General features: G+C 45.1%; 1 long non-coding RNA gene across 5 annotated transcripts in view; it reads left to right on the top strand.

Annotated features, from left to right (window-relative positions):
• LOC144888179 (uncharacterized) overlaps positions 1-15,649 on the top strand; it is a 59,872-nt gene that overhangs the window by 26,800 nt on the left and 17,423 nt on the right. For 3 of the 5 annotated variants that reach the window (XR_013623224.1, XR_010984104.2, XR_013623226.1), the window contains one exon: positions 721-2,325. The exons of the other annotated variants lie outside the window; for them this stretch is intronic. This is a non-coding gene — a long non-coding RNA (uncharacterized LOC144888179). Of the gene's footprint in view, positions 1-720; positions 2,326-15,649 lie in introns of those variants that run through there. 5 annotated transcript variants of the gene reach the window in all.

The following is a 15,649-nucleotide window of genomic DNA, read 5'->3' as shown; positions in this document are numbered from 1 at the left end:
ACTCCAACGATTCTCTTCGGAATCGACCGCAAAACCTGTCACGCAGGTTTATCTGTCACAGCGATGACAACTCTGTCGCAGGAATCCCTTTCCCGGGAAACCCAAAGTTCACTCGTGATCCTCGTTCACCAACGTTTGCTCCAGACCTCAAAGCAGCTCGGCTTTCTTGTCGAACTCACTCGCTCCGCCTTCTTTTTTTCTTCCTCTTCCTCTTCGTCGTCGTCCGGTTCCGGTTTCATTTAAAACATTAAATTTTTTACCTTTTGAAAATAGTAATCTCTATTTCCCTTAAATGACAACAATAATAGTACATGGAACCAAAAATGTTTACAGTCGATGAAAACCACAACAACGAAAGTGACGAATCCGTAACAATTAGAAACGTACAGCCAGAGCTTTGAATAAGGGAGGGCAAAAAAGTAGAGTAGGGAGAACAAGCATCACACTTTACATATGTAACACATATCTTTTGCACAAATAGTACATCACACTTATCTAAGCAAATGCTGAGAAATAACTCTCGTTCTTCTAAACATTTTATTTACCCCTAAATATCATTCCCACAAACAATATATATATTAACTGTAATAACCTGAAATCATTAATGAATACGTTTAAACAAATAAATCTTAGTAATTAGTTATAAAAAATGTAAAAATAATTTACCAATGAGGTGTTTCGGAGCTAACTTTTTGCCCACCGAATGTCTTCATTCCGTAGATGCGTAGGTACACGAGAAGTGGTCTGGGGACAGGATCGCACCTGCTCCCGAAGTCCCCGAGAAGGTCCCCAATCCTGACACCTCATTAACCGGGCCTGGCCCTGATGGGGCAAAACGGACCACTTCATGTGACACATCCTTGGGGTGCAAGCGACGTGAAAAGCCAACCGGAGAACGGCCATGGACCCCTCACTGGGAAAACGGCCCGGGGTCAGCGTAAAGTTTCCTTTAACTTCAAGTCTCCTGTAGCAAGCCGCCAAGGTGGTGTGTCAGGGGGTCTTTTGCTTCCTTGAAGCCAGAGGCACTCTGCTCTTCCTTGGAAATGAATGTACAGGACAGCATCCTCGACCAAAAACCCCCCCATTTCATCCGCATAAAAAAGTAGCTGGGGAGGGTAAACTTCCACAAGGACTTTAAATATTGACGAAGAAAGAAGAACCACCTTTAGAGGCCATTTTCCCTGCAGAGCAGGGGTTGGCCTTCTTCAGGCACCTTGGTCCCCTTTTTGAAGCAATGTTTTATGGCCGGATGCCCTTCCTGCCGCCAACGCTGTTAGTCGCCTCTTGCGACACAAAAGGAATTAACAGTGAACTGGTACTCAATTTGCCGACCTCGGAAGGATGACAGGCTGAGTCATGAGTCAACCCCCCTTGCGTTAATTCAGCAATTGACCGGGATTCGAACCCAGGATCCCAAGCCAGCACCCTAACCGCTAAGCCAACACCAGGCTGATACTTTAAATATTGACGGACTTCATCATATAAACTCAGCGCCTTATCCCTCGCCTTTCTGCTCTTTCATTTCATCGTATAAAGCCATATTTACTGCCTCGCTTAAAGACACAGCACGTTGATTCGTATTCCCAATCCAGGAGGATAAAAGCCTCTCCATCTTCTCCATTAAACTTCCTGCACTCCGAGATCTCATTAATTTTGTAGCAACTACGGGAGTTGTGGACTGACTACGTACAGCATATGCTTTAAAAAAAATAATTCTTTTTTGCAATTGTCGTTACACACGACTTCCATAAACCAAATTCACACCCAACAGCGGTGGCACCAACATCAATAGAGTTTTCACCTCAAGGCTTTCAGCACAATTGCTAATATGGCGGTGCACAGAGCCGAAAGACAACACATGCTGATTGGTGGAGAGGCGATGCTCTGATTGGCTGCTAGCGATGTCGATAGTCATATTTTCGGGCCAGGCGGTGTATTTAAACTTCTAATTTTTGACTCGCTTTGTGGATTTAAATTTTAAAAAAAGCGAATTGCCAAAATTGCGAAGCTAAAGTGAAGTGTGGAGTATCACCGTATTGATTTTTTGCATTTCGTCATATCTAATCATTATTGTAGAAGGTTTAATGTTGTTTAAACTGGGAATTGCTGGCTTACAGTGAACATGTGATATTGTTATTGCGAACTGGCAGTTTGGCTTTATGAAAATGGGAAAAACTGGGTTCTCATCGTGTTTTATGTTTTACGTGATCTGGGGGTGTTGATCACGTGAATGCAGCCGTCGTAATTATGCTTGCGTACAATGATTTTGTATTGTCGTTGTATGTAAAAATGATTGAACTCAATATGTAAAGCCTTGTGACTGACCCTTGCCATTTTCTCAAATTATTTTGCTCTCCACCATTACCCCCCTCTTCCCCCCCCCCCCACCCCATCCCTTCCCCCCCCCTCTCCAAAAATGATATGCTCCACAAGCCTTGCCCAAGAATAAGAAATAAATTGCATGTCATTTGGGTTAAAACACAATTTCCAATGGGAAGCAAAATGGATCACTGGGTCATCATTGACTCGTTACCCTGTGCTCGCAAAGCGAAAAGCAGGGTTAGGCATTCGTGTGCCGTACGTGAGTGTCTGCATTTTTAAAATTCATTTTCTCGGAAACCGTTGGTCCGATTGACATGAAATTTTTACCGTAGGAGCGCCTCGCCCTGTAGAATTTTTAATGATAATTATGATGTCATATGTCACGTGGTAGGGGCACCATCTTGGGAAAACCAAAAAACTTTGCACCTCTATATCTCCGAAAGCGCTGCATATAAAAAATTGAGACATGGCGCATTGTAAAGAACTCTTCATGGGGAATAACATATATTAATGATGATGTCATAGGTTCCTCCATTATGACGTCATAATTCGACATGTATAAAACTTCATCCGATCAAGATTACATTTTTTGAGCGTCTATGGATAAATTGGTGGAGAAAAAAAAAATGATGGCGTCATCGGTCACGTGGTTCGGTCGCCATATTTGTTTTAACACAAAAGCCTTAAAGACCACTAAAAACATGTCCTGGCAAGGGTCTGCAATCTCTGATTGCTCTTTCTTGTTTACCTTGTGGGTGAGACTTTTTTTTCTTTTTCTTTTTCTTTCTTTTTTTGTATACTGAATCGAGGCTCGTGAAAGAGCTAACATTTATTTCACAAACAAATCAACCAGACAAACAAAATATATAAAAAGAGGGAGTGGAAGACAAGATGGGGAGAGAAGGGGAAGCACACAAACATAACATTTGAGAGCAGGGAGATGTGTGGGAGGGAGAGGGCTTGGTGGGGGGGGGGGGGGGGAGGTGTGGGAAGGGGGTGGGGGGTGGGGGGGGTGGGGGTGGGAGAAGTATAAAACACAAGGATACCAAGGACTTCCAGTACAGAAGTTGGTATTTCAAAAAAGTGGATTTGGGTTTAAATCAGCGGGGGTAGAAAAGATCAAGGTTTTGGATGGGGGAAGATAAGAGATGGTGGTGGACAGCTGTTTTAAAGACCTGGAGGGTGGAGTGGGATTGAAGAGAGTGAGGGAGTTTGTTCCAGAGGTGGGAGAAAAGAGGAGTGAAGGTGAGCAGAGAGTCTTGATTTTGGCAGTTTAACCATAAGAGTTTAACCATAATGGGGCAGGCAGATCTTGTGCGACCTGCAGGAATATTTGGGGGACAGAGCCCAGAGAGAGCTGGGGTGGCAAGGCCAGAGAGGAGTCGGTAGAAGACGGAAAGATCACCCACCTGCCTGCGGTGAGTGAGTGAAAGACCCTTGGAGTTAGCTTCATCGCGGGAGATTCCAATGATTCTGAACGCTTTGGTTTCAACAGCGTGAAGACGAGCTAGGTGTGAGGCAGGAGCACCAGCCCAGAGGGGAGAGCAGTATTCCATTGACCTGCGGATGAAAGCCTTGTATGTGGTGAGGAGCTCAGGTGTGCCAAGGGACTTCGCACGACGGAGGATGCCCAGTCGGCGACTGGCTTTGGAGGCCAGATTTGAAATGTGGTTTTCCCAGGAAAGATCATGGCAATTGAGACCCAAAAGCTTGAGTGACAGAACTTCTTGGAGAGGATTATTCAGAAAGTGGATGGGAGGGTTGTCCAGTCGGTCTTTTCGGAGAGACATCGTAAGAGTGTGAGATTTGTCAGGATTGAAAGACATGTTCCACTTGTTTGCCCAGTCTGTGATTTTGTCCAGGTCTGCAGAGAGTGAGGAGGCTGCAGACTGCTGATCTGAGGGATGAGGAATGGGGCGACAGAGAGTGTAGTCATCAGCAAAGAGATAGAGAGGATTTTCAAGAGAGTCAGAGAGATCATTCATGAAGATCAGAAAAAGCACAGGGCCCAGAACACTGCCTTGGGGAACTCCAGCCTGAACAGGAAGAGGAGATGAGAGAAACCCATTCAGGGCCACACGTTGACTACGACTAGAGAGGAAGTCCGCCAGCCATGCGTGGAGATTTCCATGGATACCAAAGGAGGAGAGTTTGGTGAGCAGAGCGGGGTGCCAGACCATATTGAAGGCAGGTGATATGTCAAGGGAGACAGCTCTAATTTCCTGTTTGGCATTGAGGACCTCCATCCATTGTTGAGAAAGCAGAAGCAGCATGTCCAGAGTAGAGTGACCAGGTCTGAAACCAAATTGATGATCAGAGATCAAGCCATTGGAGAAGAGGAAAGATTTCATATCTGAAGCAATGATGGATTCCATGACTTTGCTGATAATTGGGAGAAGGCTGATTGGTCTGTAGTTGCTAGGATCTATTTTTGCACCTTTTTTTGTGCAAAGCGTGGAGGTTTGGAGGTTTGTTTTATTCCGCCACAAAACCGCACAGAGCAGAAACATAAGTTGCGATTATAATTCAATGATAACTTGGGGTCAAACGGATCATATAGTCTTTGTAATTGAAGGGAAGTGGTATTGTGCAGCCATATTGAAAGCCTCAATGGATAAATAGTCCTTGAAAGTGTAGGGGAGCTTGTTCCAGATTCTGTGGCTGAGAATGCAGGGCAGATAATAGTGTAGGTGGAAAGATCAGGGGACAGATTCCAGCAAGGACACTGATATACAGTGCCCTCAGAAAGTATTCACACCACTTGACTTTTTCACATTTTGTTGTGTTACAGCTTGAATTTAACATGGATTATCTTTAAATTTCTTGTCACCGATCTACAAAAATACCCCATAATGACGAGGTGAAAACATGTTTTTAGAAATTTCATTGAAAATGAAATGGAGAAATATCTAATTTACATAAGTATTCAGTCCCCTGAGACATTACTTCGTAGAAGCACATTTGGCAGCAATTAGAGCTTTGAGTCTTTTTGGTTATGTCTGTATCAGATTTGCACTTTTGGATTTGGGGAGGTTCTCCCATTCTTCCTTGCAGATTTGCTCCAGCTCTGTCAAGTTGGATGGGGAGTGTCGTTGAACAGAAATCTTCAAGTCTTTCCACAGATTCTCAATGGGATTCAAGTCTGGGCTTTGGCTGGGACACTCAAGGATTTTCACTTTCTTGTTTTGAAGCAATTCTAGTGTTACTTTTGCTGTATGATTGGGGTCGTTGCCCTGTTGGAATGTAGATCTTCTTTGCAGTCGAAGGTCTTTTTTACTCTGAAGCAGGTTCTCCTCAAGGATTTGCCTGTATTTGGCTCCATTCATTGTTCCCACTATGCCTACAAGTCTACCAGTCCCTGCCGCTGAAAAGTATCCCCATACCATTATGTGGCTACCACCATGCTTCACGGTAAGGATGGTGTTAGATGGGTGATGAGATGTGCTCGGTTTCCGCCAGACGTCATGCTTTCCATTCAGGCCAGAGTTTAAGTTTCGTCTCATCAGACCACAGAATCTTTTGCCTCACTCTGTGTCTTTCACGTGCCTTCTTGCAAGCTCCAGGCGTGCTGTCATGTGCCTTTTTCTCAGGCGTGGCTTCCGTGTGGCCACTCTCCCATAAAGCCTAGATTTGTGAAGTGCTGCAGAGACTGTTGTCCTTTGGGCAGGTTCTCCCATCTCAGCCAAGGCACTCTGTAGTTCTGTCAGTGATCATTGCGTCCTTCATCACCTCCCTGACCATTGACCAAGGTCCTTGCCCGTTTGGTCGGACGGCCAGCTCTAGGAAGAGTCTAGGTCGTGCCATATTTTTTCCATTTCCTAATGATGGAGCTCACTGTGCTTTTGGGAACATTCAACACACTCGAAGTTGTTTTATACCCTTCCCCCCAGATCTATCCCGCCTCATAATATCTCAGAGTGATACGGATAGTTCCTTGGACTTTGTGGTCGAGTTTCTGCTCTGACATGCACTGTCAACTGTGGGACCTTGGAGAGAAGTGTTTTTTTTCTAAATCATGTCCATTCAATTGAATTGGCCACAGGTGGACTCAAATCGAGTTGTCGAGACATCACAAGGATGATCAAATGAAATTGGATGCACCTGAGCTCGATTTCGAGTGCCATATCAAAAGAGGTTGAATATTTATTGACTTGAGACATTTCATCTTTTCATTTTTAATTATTCTGTAAAGAAAAAAAAAAAAAATAGATCAGTGACAATAAATCTCAATTTAATTGATTTTAAATTCAGGCTGTACCAACAAAATGTGAGAAAGTCAAGGGGTGTGAATATGTTCCGAATGCACTATCATAACAAAATGAACGAGACCCTGAATCGGCCTGTGGTTGTCTTGCAGGTCTTCGCAACTCATTTAGACTATTATACCGTAATAGTTTTCATTGTGCTTTTTATGCAGGAACTTCCATTGGGTCAACATAGCCAATGTTGGGCCGACACTGATTTGATCATCGGACGAACATGAATCGGTGGTTCTGCAGTTCCCAGATGAGATGAAAGTTTTTACTAATGCTCCCATTCGAGTTTTGCAGTGCCAAGAGGGGGCGCTACATCATGATGCAATTTTTCCTTCGGATGATTACTTGAAAGCCCATTTGCACTGTGTGCACATAGGCTCTGGAAGTTAAATATTTTGAAAAGAATAGGTATTTGGGTCCATTTTCCTGGCCGACCTCTTTGCTTCTGGTTAGCTTTATACTGCCCAACTTCTGGTTAGCAATTTATAAGAACATGTTTGGCTACTTGCTTCCATTTGTTATAGTAAATCATTCATGTGCTGGTACTTGCTTCCTTTTGACATGGCAGTTAAAGCTAAAATAAGAACCATACTTACAAAAATATGTGTGCCATTAGATTCCACTTGCTCCCGTGATGTGATTGGGCTACTTAACTCATTTTTCTCAGGTATGTCACTTGCTTCATTTTGTTAAAGTTTGGCAGTATAGTTAACACTATATCTGTATGATCCAAGAGTGTTTGAAATGAGACATGGTACATTTGTAATGGGCCAAATTGCCTTTGCATATTCCTGGTGAGGCTACAAGGGCTGCATTGTTGTTTTTATTCTTATTATTTCTTTATTTTAGCAAAAATATGGGACAGTCTGCCACGTACTGATACTCGTTGCACATAAGGCAAAACATTTCAAAACTACAACGGCACTCAGTAGAGCGCCAACAGTTTGTTTTGTATCCCAGAGTAGACTAGAAAATCACAATACAGAATCGCATTTAATCAAAATCATCCGTCCACAACCTTTTGAGATATCCTGCTATATATCGTTTTTGGCCCTATCTCCCAATGGTGAAGAATCGCTTTAAAAAAATTATACCAGCCGGATCCGTATCTGGATCGTCACCAAAATTGAATCGATTTGTCCGTGTCACACACACAACCTGTCCACCACGTTTCGTTCAAATCCGTCCATAACTTTTTGAGATATCCTGCTATATGTTGGTTTTAGCCCCATCACTCAATGGTGAAGAATCACTTAAAAAAATTAAATAATTCTCATATCCGAATCCATATTCAGATCTTTACCAAAATCGAATGTATTTGTCCTTGTCACACACACAACCTCTCCACCAAGTTTTGTCCAAATCTGTCAAACTTTTTGAGATATCCTGCCTTTGTATCGTTTTGGCCCTATCTCCCAATGGTGAAGAATCGCTTTAAAAATTCTACTAGCCGGATCCGAATCAGGATCTTCACCAAAATCCAATCATTTCGTCCTCGTCATATACACTACCGGTCTGCAAAATTTGGTCCTAATCCGTCTTCGACATTTTGAGATATCTGGTTCACAAACAGACAGACTGACAGGGTGAAAACATAACCTCCAACCACCTTTGGTGGTGGAGGTAAATATGTCGCGTCACCTCCCATCCTTTGTCATCCGCTACTATGTCCACGTACTGATACTCGTTGCACATAAGGCAAAAGCATGACTGTGCTAAAAATGCTTGTGAAATCTGGTTTCCTTTCTCTATCATATATATGCAACTTGTGATGGGGTTTCTGAAGGGTTTGGAGTCTTAAAGGTCTGGACAAGAAACTTGTCCAGCAGGTGGTGTGGGTCGAAAGGTTAAAACCTTTTAAGACAGACAACCCACAGTATTTGGCAGCGGGCATAAGGTGCCGGCATTGTGTGCAGGGCATGAGGGTTGAGCTTATGCATATATGGTGCATGGGGAGCAGTGACAGCCAAGTAAGAAGAGATTGGTTAATTGCTTTCCACTCATGATGTCATGAGGATGCTACGACCGACTTATCTTGGCCCACCGTAGCAGCACGACATGGGATTGCAGGATTGTGAGGGTGCAAACCATGACGTGCAGCTGCTGCGTGCTATGGATTGCTCACTGAGATTTGACTGATCGGTAATGGTTATGGCCTACTTCTGTCATACAATGCTTTGATCATTTATAATGGTCACAAGCACTTTTGGTCAACAGCAAGACTGCTCTAATCAAAGTTAAACCCCATAACGCAGTGTTACCTCCACTCTTATCACCATCCTCCCATTGGGTTTCCAAGTGGTGCATCCTGTTTGTGCTATTGCTTTGTTTATCATCTCAATGGTGTGAATGCGTACCTAACATGAGAACGAGCAGAAAATACACACTTGCTATGTCTTTATTTATTTATTTTTTCAAACAATAATGCTTTGTGCAGTTGGTGTTCTACATTTATGGGCCAACTATAAATTGGATGCTTTTTGTTCCATGATACACTAATTTTCTTTTCTTTAAAAGAAGTGAAGATTCTGAGTGGTATTGCTTTTTAGTGTGAGGAGATGCCATGAAGTGCAAGTGATTGCATTAAAACCATGAAGTGCTTGGCAGCGCTGTATTGCATACGTTCGATGTGACGCCTTGAAAGGTCCACTTTATGGTTATGCATTGTTATAAATAAAAAAAGTGGTCACAAATGGACTTGCTCGTAGTATGTATTTTAATGCCATTTGCAAGCAAATCTTCTGCTGTGGTTCTTAACATGCACTCCTTCAGGTGTTTCCTTGGAGTTGTTTCACAAAGGAAATTCGAGGCATTTTGAATTTTTTTTCCTCTTGTCAAAAAAAAGTTAACTGGCATTTTGCCCCCACATCTTAATGCATAGCCCTCTTTTGCAAGTTACCCGTTTTACCTCAATCTGGTACGCGACAGAAAATGGTTTTGGCTCCCACCTGAGTGAGTCCGCTGTAGCAGCACGTAAAATATTGGAGTGGTGCTTCGGCGCTTGTACTGAGCCTTCAATATTGCACGTGCTGCTACAATGTGCACACGCCTGCCTGGAGCAACGACCCCTTCCTGAAGTGTCCACACCAGGGACATTTAGCACTTGTGAACAACTTGGACAAGGAAGTGAGGACAGCCATGTGCAAGTACTGATTCACGTAATGAGATTTCTGAATTGGAAATTTGGATGTGATGGTTTACCTGCCAAAGACCAAACTAAGGTATGTCAATGCCCTCTCGTGCTGTTTTGGAACAACTGCACTTGGGTTTTGTTGTTTTAATGTATCGGGATGATATACTTTCAATGAAACCCTTTCACAATAGTCTGTTCTTCTGCCATTATGTCAATCTGATATGAGCTTTAAATATCCCATTGTGTTGATGGATTGTAGTTAACCATTCGTCCACACAGAGCTTGTGCTTCTTATCATTATCTTTATTTTGATACTAACAGGGCTATCCAGCATTGCTCGGAAGGGCAGGTGGGGGGGGGGGGGGGCAGTAGGGGGAGGCAGGGACTAGAAAGGGGAGAGTTGGAGTAGGTGGCAGGGGAATCACCGGAGCGGGGGATCGGGAGGGGTGGCGAGGGAGAGCACCGGCGAGGTGGGAGGGGGGGGAGGCAGAATTGGGGTTCAAAACTTTATTTAAAACGGTGAATCGAGGTAATATCAGTTTGGATTTATATAAAATGGTGAGTTGAGGCGATGCTGGTGGATAAAGGGATATTCCGGGTGTTTGGAGTCTTAAGGGGTCTAATCTCTTCAGGATACTCGTCGACAGCAAGATCTAGAGCCAAAAAGTCTTCTCAAGATTTTCATCTAATCTCTCAAGATTAGATTTAGAAGGGGATTTTAGGGGTCTTCGGGGTCTTTAAATCCTGGTGTTGGCTTAGCGGTCAGGGTGCCGGCTTGGGATCCTAGGATCCTGGGTTCGAATCCCGGTCGATCGCTGAATTAACGCCAGGGGGGTTGACTCAGCCAGTCATCCTTCCGAGGTCGGCAAATTGAGTACCAGCTTGCTGGGATGAATGATCCCGGTGTGTACCCCGGTTTAGAATAGGTACACCGTATCCCTGCGCATCGTAAGAGCATGACCAAGGGTTGGCGTCAGGAAGGGCATCCGGCCATAAAAAAACATTGCCTCAAACAGGGAACCATGGTTGTCATGGGGCCCGCAAAGCTAACCCCCGCTCTAGCGGGGAAAATGGCCTTAAAACGATCATTCATTCATTATATTCAAGGTCTTTAAAGGCTGAGGTTGTGGATGAAAATACCTTCAGGACAATCCCCGAGTCGAACTTGGTGTGTGTGCCAAATGTGGTGGTTCTCAATGTGTGCCAATCATTTTTGGTCTTCGCGGGATATCCTGTCATTCACACGGTAAACATTGCTATGACGGATATTCCGTCATTCACACTGTGAACAGCTTCGCAGTCTTTTGGTTTTTGCAAAACAACGCAAGCAAACATAAAGACATCCAATGAATTTTATTTGATTATCTTCATATCAATAACATTTTAAATGAAACTTTGTATATGAAATCAACATTGGTGTACACATTAAATATACTAGGGAGATACCCGTGCTACGCACGGGTGGGTGGCCAGAAGCAAACGGGCAATGCAGATACGGTGAATGCTAAAGCATGAAACCAATAAATTCCACATTCCTGTGGCACCCTCAGTCGCACGTAAGACATGGACAGCAAATTAGTGAAGAACTTCCATGAAAAACGTACCCGTTCGCAAACAAACGGGTACGTTCACGTATAGAAACATCGATCGTGGGACCGTGGCGAATCTGCATATGGTGATCCGCGACGTTCACGTTCAGAAAGTAGAAATCAAGGCGTGTCGTCATTCACTTGAACTCAATATCTCTTTTTTAATTCCAAACAACATATCTCCAATCACAAATTAATCACAAAATAAACTTTTAACAACATTGTTAATGTTTCCTTCATTGTAAAAACTACCAAATCAACAGTTAAAAGGATTTTGAGCCGATAGCTGTTACGGCCTTGGCAAGATCGATGGAGACAGCGATCTGTTAGCATATTCACCGCCCAAATAGCTATGTGGAATTCTCTCATGTAGAGATTAAATGTCGTTTGAACTTTGGCCGAGGTCATTATTTACTTTTAATGATGTTTATATACGAATGATGCTTATATTGGTTTTGGGTCGTCCTTTCCGCATATCTCGTGGGATTGTAAGTTGGAGAGACGGCCGTGATGGCGGCGGCAATGGGGTTGGAATTCTCTCAAGCAGGGATTCAACCCGTGTCCTTATAAAAGGTCTTTGTCCGAGGTCACCGAGTCCGATCGGTGCAGCTGTGCAGCGATCGGTGCAACCGTTTGTGCGGCACCCGGGAAAACAACATCGTCACAATGAAAACATCGTCACAATGAACGTTATGTGAACGCGAACGTTATGCGGGAGTCCAAACCTGAGAATGCTGGAGACTAAAGCTGAAATTGGGGAAACTAAATAGCCTATTTTACTCCTGGGGATCCCAGGATGATCCACCCAAAATATCGCTGCGATTGGTTCAGCAGTTTTTACGGTACCTTTGAACAGACACAGACACAGACAGACAGAGACAGACGGACGGACGGACATTTGGTGAATTATAGTAAAATATAACAATTTTGTGGATTTGACCCCCAGGTCATTCCACATGGGGTGGGGACTTCAGGTGATGGGACAAAACAGAAGATTTTTTTTTAACTCAAAATTTGACATTGTCATTCCTTCCAGCCTCTGGTGGAACATTTTGCCATCTTTCAACTTCTCTTTAGGAGGGAAGCGTGGTGGTTTGCGATGGTGCGCCATCAACTTCGCTCTTGTATGAAAATCGAAATACAGTTGGTCCCCACTATTCGCGGTTCCGCTATTCATGGGTTCTGCGGTCGCGTTTGATAAATTGCAACCTGCTTCTCTATTCGCAGCCCGATGTCCAGTGTACTTGCGGTTTTTCATGGGCGCAAAAAAAAAATCAGGAGCCGCGAGCATGACAGTTATAAAACCCATCTTTCAACAGCCACGCACAAAGCAGTTGGACATACACAAAAAAAACATCCACTACAAGCCACGAGCATTACCTGCTTCTGCATTCACCGCACTGTACTTCACGTTGTCACGGCTTTTGCGGCCACATAAAAATATCTCGGCTGCGCGAAAACGAGCTTTGCAGGATATCCCACCATTCACATGGTAAACATTGCTTCACAGGATATCCCATCATTCACACGGTAAACATAGCTTTGTGCGATATCCCGTCATTCACACAGTTAACATAGCTTCGTGGGATATCCCGTCATTCGCACGGTAAACATAGCTTCGTGGGACATCCCGTCATTCACACGGTAAACATAGCTTTGCGGGATATCCCGTCATTTACACGGTAAACATTTCTTTGTGGGATATTCCATCATTCACACTGTCGACAGCTTCGTGGGATATCCAAGCAATGTTTTTTGACATCCCTTTTCCCCATTGAAACAATGGCATGGCATACATTCGCAGGATTTGAGTCGACATTCGCAGGATTTGAGTCGACATTCGCAGGATTTGAGTCGACATTCGCGTGATTTGAGTCGACATTCGCAGGATTTGAGTCGACATTCGCAGGATTTGAGTCGACATTCGCGTGATTTGAGTCGACATTCGCGTGATTTGAGTCGACATTCGCGTGATTTGAGTCGACATTCGCGGGATTTGAGTCGACATTCGCGTGATTTGAGTCGACATTCGCGTGATTTGAGTCGACATTCGCGGGATTTGAGTCGACATTCGTGGGATTTGAGTCGACATTCGCGTGATTTGAGTCGACATTCGCGTGATTTGAGTCGACATTCGCGTGATTTGAGTCGACATTCGCGGGATTTGAGTCGACATTCGCGGGATTTGAGTCGACATTCGCGGGATTTGAGTCGACATTCGCGGGATTTGAGTCGACATTCGCGGGATTTGAGTCGACATTCGCGGGATTTGAGTCGACATTCGCGGGATTTGAGTCGACATTCGCGGGATTTGAGTCGACATTCGCGGGATTTGAGTCGACATTCGCGGGATTTGAGTCGACATTCGCGGGATTTGAGTCGACATTCGCGGGATTTGAGTCGACATTCGCGGGATTTGAGTCGACATTCGCGGGATTTGAGTCGACATTCGCGGGATTTGAGTCGACATTCGCGGGATTTGAGTCGACATTCGCGGGATTTGTCGACATTCGCGGGATTTGAGTCGACATTCGCGGGATTTGAGTCGACATTCGCGGGATTTGAGTCGACATTCGCGGGATTTGTCGACATTCGCGGGATTTGAGTCGACATTCGCGGGATTTGAGTCGACATTCGCGGGATTTGAGTCGACATTCGCGGGATTTGAGTCGACATTCGCGGGATTTGAGTCGACATTCGCGGGATTTGAGTCGACATTCGCGGGATTTGAGTCGACATTCGCGGGATTTGAGTCGACATTCGCGGTATTTGAGTCGACATTCGCGGGATTTGAGTCGACATTCGCGGGATTTGAGTCGACATTCGCGGGATTTGAGTCGACATTCGCGGGATTTGAGTCGACATTCGCGGGATTTGAGTCGACATTCGCGGGGTCTTCGTCGACATTCGCGGGGTCTTCGTCGACATTCGCGGGGTCTTCGTCGACATTCGCGGGGTCTTCGTCGACATTCGCGGGGTCTTCGTCGACATTCGCGGGGTCTTCGTCGACATTCGCGGGGTCTTCGTCGACATTCGCGGGGTCTTCGTCGACATTCGCGGGGTCTTCGTCGACATTCGCGGGGTCTTCGTCGACATTCGCGGGGTCTTCGTCGACATTCGCGGGGTCTTCGTCGACATTCGCGGGGTCTTCGTCGACATTCGCGGGGTCTTCGTCGACATTCGCGGGGTCTTCGTCGACATTCGCGGGGTCTTCGTCGACATTCGCGGGGTCTTCGTCGACATTCGCGGGGTCTTCGTCGGCATTCGCGGGGTCTCCGTCGGCATTCGCGGGGTCTCCGTCGGCATTCGCGGGGTCTCCGTCGGCATTCGCGGGGTCTCCGTCGGCCTCCGCGCTGTCTCCGTCGGCCTCCGCGCGGTCTCCGTCGGCATCCCACGGGGTCTCCGTCGGCATCCCCGCGTGGTCTCCGTCGGCATCCCGCGGGGTCTCCGTCGGCATCCCGCGGGGTCTCCGTCGGCATCCCCGCGGCGTCTCCGTCGGGGTCTCCGTCGGCATCCCCGCGGGGTCTCCGTCGGCATCTGCGGGGTTTCCGAAATAATAGCAAACCTTTGCAACCTCTGCAATGAAAGCACTGCTTGAGAGAAATTGTAATTCTAAAGGCTTCCTAAATTGGCTGCCTTTAGTTTAAAAGTTGTGGGTGGTGTCAGTAAAAATGTCCATCGAATTGGTGGAACTCATGAGCATGCACGGCTCATTTTATCGTACAGATGTAATCCCTTCACTTGCATATTGTTCCAATTTGAATTCTAGATTACAACATTGGAAAATAAAACTTGCATTTCTTCTCTTCAGCCAACCTCAAACCCACCATTTTCCTTGTACATTTTTTTTTTTATCATGACAGTCCTTTGCTTACCTTGTCTGTTCTGGAATGACCAGTTAGGATTCCCTTCTGAGCACAAATCTTAATGCTGTGACCCCAAGTTCAGACTGTTGTTTTATCCATCATTTGCTAATGTCCTTGTCATTATCTACAATGGAAATGTACAGACAAATTTGGAAGCGTTGTAATAACAATGGGCAACTTCCACAAAAAAACAACACAGAACAGGCATTTTAAGGCCATTTTCCCTGCTGGTGCAGGGGTTAGCCTTGTGGGCCCCATGACAATCTTCTCCATTTTGCCCTATTTTCTACATCTCTCCTTGGTAACCCCCTTGCCCGCATTTCTTCTTCCACCACCTTCAGCCAAGTCTTTCTCGGTCTTTCTCGGTCTTCCCCGTCCTCTACTTCCTTCTACATTCATTTCCATCACTCTTCTCAACCAGTCACTTTAATCCTTCCTCAGCACATGACCAAACCAGCTCAACCTGTTTCTCTTCACAGCATC

Source organism: Myxine glutinosa, chromosome 4 (genome assembly GCF_964187855.1).
Source record: "Myxine glutinosa chromosome 4, kmMyxGlut1.1, whole genome shotgun sequence".
NCBI classification, from domain to species: domain Eukaryota; kingdom Metazoa; phylum Chordata; class Myxini; order Myxiniformes; family Myxinidae; genus Myxine; species Myxine glutinosa.
Note: the sequence above shows the minus strand (reverse complement) of the source record. Positions and strands in the feature narration are given on the sequence as shown.